This window comes from Ascaphus truei, chromosome 4 (genome assembly GCF_040206685.1).
Source record: "Ascaphus truei isolate aAscTru1 chromosome 4, aAscTru1.hap1, whole genome shotgun sequence".
NCBI lineage: Eukaryota > Metazoa > Chordata > Amphibia > Anura > Ascaphidae > Ascaphus > Ascaphus truei.
In genome coordinates, this window is record NC_134486.1 from 150,621,125 (window position 1) to 150,628,624 (window position 7,500).

Genomic DNA, 7,500 nt, shown 5'->3' on the forward strand with positions numbered 1-7,500 from the left:
GGAGAGAGAGAGAGAGTGTCATATTTAGGGGAGGAGGAGAGTGTCATATTGAGGGGAGGGGGAGAGAGTGTCATATTGAGTGGAGGGGGAGAGAGTCATATTGAGGGGAGGGGGAGAGTGACATATTGAGGAGAGGGGGAAAGAGTGTCATTGAGAGGAGGGGGAGAGAGTGTCATTTAGGGGAGGGGGAGAGTGTCATATTGAAGAGAGGGAGAGAGTGTTATATTAAGGAGAGAGAGTGTCATATTGAGGGGAGGGGGAGAGAGTTTTATATTGAGGGGAGGGGGAGAGTGTGTTATATTGAGGGGAGGGGGAGAGTGTGTTATATTGAGGGGAGGGGGAGAGCGTGTCATTTAGGGGAGGGGGAGTGTGTCATATTGAGGGGAGGGAGAGAGAGAGTGTCATATTGAGGGGAGGGAGAGAGAGAGTGTCATATTGAGGGGAGGGAGAGAGAGTGTCATATTGAGGGGAGGGAGAGAGTGCCATATTGAGGGGAGGGAGAGAGTGCCATATTGAGGGGAGGGGAAGAGTGCCATATTGAGGGGAGGGGAAGAGTGTCATATTGAGGGGAGGGGGAGAGTGTCATATTGAGGGGAGGGGGAGAGTGTCATATTGAGGGGAGGGGGAGAGTGTCATATTGAGGGGAGGGGGAGAGAGTCATATTGAGAGGAGGGGGAGAGGGTGTGATTTAGGGGAGGGGGAGAGAGTGTCATATTGAGGGGAGGGGGAGAGAGTGTCATATTGAGGGGAGGGGGAGAGTGTCATATTGAGGGGAGGGGGAGAGAGTGTCATATTGAGTGGAGGGGGAGAGAGTGTCATATTGAGGGGAGGGGGAGAGTGTGTCATATTGAGGGGAGGGGGAATGTGTCATTGAGAGGAGGGGGAGAGGGTGTGATTTAGGGGAGGGGGAGAGAGTGTCATATTGAGGGAAGAGAGACATGGGGGGGATGCTGACATGGGATGCTGACTTGGGGGGAGGGGGGGCTGCTGACCTGGAATGGGCTGGGGGGATGTGGAGGGGGTATTGTGTTTTTGATGTGGAGGGTGGTATTGTGTGGGTGAGGGGGAGAGATGGGGGTATGAGAGATAGATGATGATGATGATGATGATGGAGAGGTGCTGGAGGAGAGATGAGGATGATGATGATGGAGAGGTGCTGGAGGAGAGATGATGATGATGATTTAACCCGTGCGGCCCAAATTTTTTTTCCTTGGAGCAGTTCGGCCCTTCTCACACACACACTTGAGCTCTACACACACACACACACACACACACACACACACACACACACACACACACACACACACACACACACACACACACACACACACACACACACACACACACACACACACACACACACACACACACACACACACACACACACACACACACACCAGCTCTACACTCAAAAATGCAGCCACTTACTAAACTTTGCACTCTCCCCCCCAGCTCTACACACAACACAGCACCTCTACACCCCCTTCCTCCCCCCCCCCCCCCCCCCCCCACACACACAACACTGCACCTCTATACACAACACACTTACTTTTTTGCAGACCCCCCTCCCCCAATTCAACTGAATCTGGTCAGAAAATCTGTCAGCTCTGGAGGGGGAGGAGTCAACCCGTGGCTGATACTTTTTGACCAATCCCCTGCCATGTCTCAGAGCTTTTACTTAATTCAAACCAATCCCCTGCCCTGTCTCAGCTGTTCTGAAAGCTGATTGGCTGGAAATAAACAGATTGAAAACTGCATTTTGCAAGCTGCTGAAATTCAGGGCATTACTGTGGATAATGCCCGGAATTTTAACCTATCAGAGAGCAGGGTTTTCAATAATGCCCTGAATGTTACTGCTTTAGCCTATAATATACGGTAATTATGATTATGGACAGTAATCTATGCAGTTACATAAATCTGTTAAAGCTGCAGTCTGCGCTGATTATTTCTACATTTTAGGTTTTACTTTATAAATAAATCTACCCTTGCCCTTTCCCAGTCTGTTTTTATTTGTAAAATCCGGTGCCTAGTTCAGGAGATAGGACTTGAAATATTAAGTGTCCAGGAGGTTAAAAGGAAGCTCTCAGAGAGCCCATTGCAATCCAAAGTTACCATGGTAATCTCAGAAGCTGGAGATTGGGGGGGGGGGGGGAGGAGAGACAGAAGTTAAACTCTTATAAGCTTCTTGAGTGTATTGCTGCTTTAATAGTAAATATATTATTATTATTGTTATTATTGGCTAGGCACACCTTGGAATGATATAATATTTGTATGTTTTGGCCTTTGCATGTATGGGTCTAACTAGTACATAACCCAAAGCAGCAACCATTATGTTCATTGCGGAGTTGAACTGGAAGAAATACTGCACCATGCATGCAAGTTCCAAAAAGTACTAAACAAAACCACGTTTTGGCCTGCGCAGTTTGCCCTGGCGATGGTCCCTGCGAGGACCGAAACTTTGTCTTTTTTTTTATAGACTTCTAATGCACACACTTAAGAGGTGTTACTGTGCTGTTTTCTAAGGGCCAATAAACTTTATTTCTACTAGTCGACGGCAGTCAGGTTCACTTTTTTCTTTTCAAGGCAGCTGCATCGCCATACAACTTTTACCTTCTTGTAGACTTCTAATGCACACACTTTTTTAACTTCCATGTGTAGTGCTGTATTTATTCCAGATAAACTCCAGGATGAACATCGCGGTTGCTGTCGTGGGTGACGTGTGTCTGTGTGTGTGTTTGTTTGTTTTCATTTGCCTTTTGTGGAAAAACAAACCGTGATTAAACTTTTGTTTTTTTGCCTATAACAGAAAATGCTTGGACAGATGAGATGAGTTTGGCTTCTGCTAAGGCCTAGAACTGTCTGTTTAAGAACAGTTCTGCACAGGCAATATACGAATGGCCCAAGGAAGCCCGCAAGTTGACATTCAGGTTTTAAATGACCTGCGGCAAAAATTCCCTGAGGTGCCTGAAGTTGTTGTTTCCCGATGCATGCAGCAGGTTAGTTTTCTCATCATAACTCAAATTTGAATGTTTTTTTTCCCCTCCTTCTTACTGACTTTAAGGTGCATTCCCACCTATCATCCAAAATATGGTTGGGAAGGCACATCAATACAATATAGGTGATTTCAGAGCAGGCACGCAAGTAGTTAATGCTCCGCCAGCGTTCCATGTATACTGCACCGACACACTTTATTCGAGCAAATACCCGGTATGTACCTGGCAGATACCTGGAATGCGCCGCTCCTCACCTCTGACAAGCCCCGTTGCATTTGCCTTCCCAGCCTGGGTACATGCCTGGCTGACAGGCGGCTGATCTGTTAAATGATAATGATTAGGATTTAATAGGCTGCAATGCTTCGCGTGTCTACCAGATGGCATAAATTCATGAATTGTAATGCAGTATATATATATGTACTGTGCAGTATTGCAGCCAGCGGGAATAAAATGCTTCAATCCCTGCCGGAAAATAACTCAATGCACTCGGGCAGAAAACAGTCACAAACCTCAATACACCCGGGTATACCCGAATTCGTGGGACTAGCCGAGCTCGAATAAAGTGTGTCGCCAGTGTAGAAACGGTAGTGTACCCTGGTTCCCCAGCACATACCAATATTGAAGTCATTTATACATGTGCCTAGAAACGTAATCTATTGTATTGCTCCAGATGTTTACCACACTAGTGATGGATCAATATAGATATGCCTCATGAATATAATTTCTCCTGTAGCTTTGTATTGAATATGCATGTATATAGACGTAACGGTGTGTGCTAGGAACCTTGTGTACACTTGTGACGCAGGTGAACTAATGCATGTGATAACTTTCATGGGTCAAATTGATGTCTCTTAAAGACCTCAGACACGTTTAATTACCTTATTACTTTTGAAAATGTATATGGTGCACTCGAGGAGAGGTTATTGCTGTTTATGATTTCCTTCCCTTGCATAATAATGCAATAGAGATACAAATATGTCTTGTATGTGTCAGAGAACTTGCTTGGAAAGGATTAGGCTGCATAATATGCACTAAGACAAACAAAACAGTACGACATGGTCTGACAATTATATACTGCTGCGGCCGAGTTTATTCGAGCATTTGCCCGTTCTCGGCCGCAGCAGTTACCTGGCGGGTGCCGGGCGCGCGCCGAAGCAGCGGAGGAGAGGCTCGCCGATCGCGGCTTCCCCCTCTCCTCTCCGGGTCCGCCGGGTCCCCCGGAACCCCCTGCCGCCGTCCCCCACATCGCGGGACACCAGGGCTCCCTCGGGGAGCCCTGGACGTGCGTGCAGGGGGCGCAGGCACCGGATGACGCGTGACCGCGCATCGGAGATGCGCGGCACGCCGAGGGGCTGCCACTTGCAAGCCGGGAAATCTCCCGGCTTGCGGTACTGGCCACACTGCAATAAAGTGTGTCGCCAGTGTACATGTATACTGAGCTTTTGAAACATATTCCCCTCACACACTACGCAATAAAAAAAGACGGATTTTTTCCCCTCCCAAGAGATTAAGATGTGGTTCACCCTTTTTGCTGTGTCCTTCTCCCCTACTATAATGATTTGTTATCTCTAAACTAACTTGTGAGACAGTTATCTCTGGATGTAGGAAAGCACTAACTTAAAGCTGCAGTTCAAGCTGCCGTTTAAATTATTATTTTTTCATTCAATATATGTGCATCAATACAATCTACACACTGACAAGTGATTAGCTAAGTTGCTGATCGATCTGTTCTCCTGTGATAGATTGCTTGCTCAGGGTTATTTAATCCAGTACTTGCATGGCATTATGGGCAATGTAGTCCAGCAATATCATGTGACTGGGCAGTTACTAGATACAATTGGTGCGCTGCTAGAGAGAGGGCGGGGCTCGAGAGCCAGAGCCTATCAAAAGGGGAAGGAGCTGTCACTTTGGAAATGGTTTCTATACAAAAATGCTTCCTACATTAGAAACATTAAAAAAAAGAAATTTGTTTTATATATGTGTATATATATGTATACATACATATGTATATATACAGTGTTCGACAATCCTATACATCTGCACGCCCGGGCGAGTGGATTTAACCTCTGGGCGAGCAATTATTGGCCCAAGCAGCACACGTGTTTGTTTTTTTAAATTTCCCTGCTCGCGCTGAAAAAAACCCCCCAAAAAAACTCCCCCTACCTGACTACTGATTGGCACGCGCTCCCAGGCTTTGTGGGCGCGCGGCCAGGCTCTATATGAGCCAGCCCCCAACGAGCAGCCATTCTTTTCCCATGGAGAACACAGTAAGTACTCTCTGTGCCTTCCCCCCTGTCGCGGCGCTCCCACTGCCCGCAGTTATGGAGGTGGTAGCGGGCGTGTTCTCCTGTCCCCGCTTCCCCCCGTGTCAGCCCGCGGGGTGGGAGATGGGAGCGGGGATGCCCCCTCTGGTCCCTGCTTCAGCCCGATCCCTGTGTCAGCCCGCGGGGCGGGAGATGGGAGCGGGGATGTCCCTCAGGTCCCCGCTTCCCCCTGATCCCCCCACGTCCCCAGTGCTCCCTCTGCCTGCCGTGCGGTGGTAGCGGGGGGGTTTCTTCCCCCCACGTCCCCGGTGCTCCCTCTGCCTGCCGTGCGGTGGTAGCGGGGGGGTGGTTCTTCCCCACACATCCCCGGTGGTCCCGCTGCCTGTATGGAGGTGGTAGCGGGGGGTTTCTTCCCCCCACGTGCCCGGTGCTCCCCGCTGCCTGACGTGCGGTAGTAGCGGGGGGGGGGGTTTCTTCCCCCCACGTGCCCGGTGGTAGCGGGGGGTTTCTTCCCCCCACGTCCCCGGTGCTCCCTCTGCCTGCCGTGCGGTGGTAGCGGGGGGGTTTCTTCCACCCACGTCCCCGGTGCTCCCTCTGCCTGCCGTGCTTTGGTAGCGGGGGGTGTCTTCCCCCCACGTGCCCGGTGCTCCCGCTGCCTGCATGGAGGTGGTAGCGGGGGGGTTTCCCCCCCCCCCCCCCTTATCCCAGGCGCTCCCGCTGCCTGCATGGAGGTGGTAGCGGGGGGTTTCTTCCCCCCACGTCCCCGGCGGTCCCGCTGCCTGCATGGAGGTGGTACCGGGGGGGTTTCTTCCCCCCACGTGCCCGGCGCTCCTGCTGCCTGGGCGGGGCGGGAGATTGGTGCGGGAGCGGGGTGGTGGTGCTGGTCGCGGCCTTTCCTCTTTTCCGACCCCCCCGCCCCCGTGTGTGTGTGAGTGTATGTATATGAGTGTATGTATATGAGTGTGTGTGTATGTATATGTATATGTGTATATATATATATATATATATATATATATATATATATATATATATATATATATATATAGTGGTTGACAGATCACCAAAAAATCTACTCGCCACCTAGTACCAAACGTGTGCTGCTTGGGCCAATATTTACTCACCCGGGGGTTAAATCCACTCGCCCGGGGCGAGCAAATGTATAGGTTTGTCGAACACTGTATATATATATATATATATATATATATATATATATATATATATATATATATATATACAGTGCTCGACAAACCCACTCGCCAGCTGCGATCGGATATTGGCTCGTGGCCAGTAGCTTTTCCCCTGCTCTGCAAAAACAAAATCCCCTGCTCGAAAAAAAAAAAAACCCTCTGGCTGTGACGCGGCTTGGAGTTGCCAGGACTTCAAACCGCCCTTCCTTCTCTGCACGGGTAAGTAATGGGGGGGGGGGGGTTGGGGGTGCGCGCGCGTGCGCGTGCATCTGCTACTCCTCCTCCTATATATCCTCCTGTATAATTGTGTCACCTCCTGCTTACAAGACCTGCACTGATCCGGTCATGGAGAGGATTGTGGACAGATGCTTGAGGTGGGGGGGGAATTTAATGCACTGTAATAAATATTTATATATACTGTACTGTTCTGGTGTTTCTCCCCCCTTCCTCCGGTACTCCCGCTGCCCGCGCGGCTCGGGTGCTTCACCCCCCTCCCTCCGGTGCTCCCGCTGCCCGCGCGGCTCAGGTGCTTTCACTCCCGCTCCTCCGGTGCTGCCCGCGTGGGTCGGGTTTTTCACCCCCCCTCCCTCCGTTGCTCCCGCTGCCCGCGCGGCTCGGGTTTTCACTCCCCCCCTCCCTCCGGTGCTCCCGCTGCCCACGCGGCTCGGGTGTCACTCCCCCCTCCCTCCTGTGCTCCCGCTGCCCGCGCAGCTCGGGTGCTTCACCCCCCTCCCTCCGGTGCTCCTGCTGCCCGCGTGGGTTGGGTGTTTCACCCCCCTCCCTCCGGTGCTCCCGCTGCCCGCGAGGCTCGGGTGTCTCTCCCCCCCTCCCTCCGGTGCCCGCGCGGCTCATGTGTCTCTCCCCCCTCCCTCCGGTACCCGTGCGGCTCGTGTGTCTCTCCCCCCTCCCTCCGGTGCCCCGCGCAGCTCGTGTGTCTCTCCCCCCTCCCTCCGGTGCCCGCGCGGCTCGTGTGTCTCTCCCCCCCATCCCTCCGGTGACCGCGCGGCTCGTGTCTCTCCCCCCTCCCTCTGGTGCCCGCGCGGCTCGGGTGTCTCT

The 7,500-nt window shown here is 51.7% G+C and overlaps 1 long non-coding RNA gene across 1 annotated transcript in view; it reads left to right on the plus strand.

Annotated features, from left to right (window-relative positions):
- The window catches only part of LOC142493129 (uncharacterized), a 291,999-nt gene that overhangs the window by 282,651 nt on the left and 1,848 nt on the right, over positions 1-7,500 (plus strand). Inside the window, exon 3 of the long non-coding RNA XR_012800994.1 lies at positions 2,807-2,996. This is a non-coding gene — a long non-coding RNA (uncharacterized LOC142493129). The remainder of the gene's footprint in view (positions 1-2,806; positions 2,997-7,500) is intronic.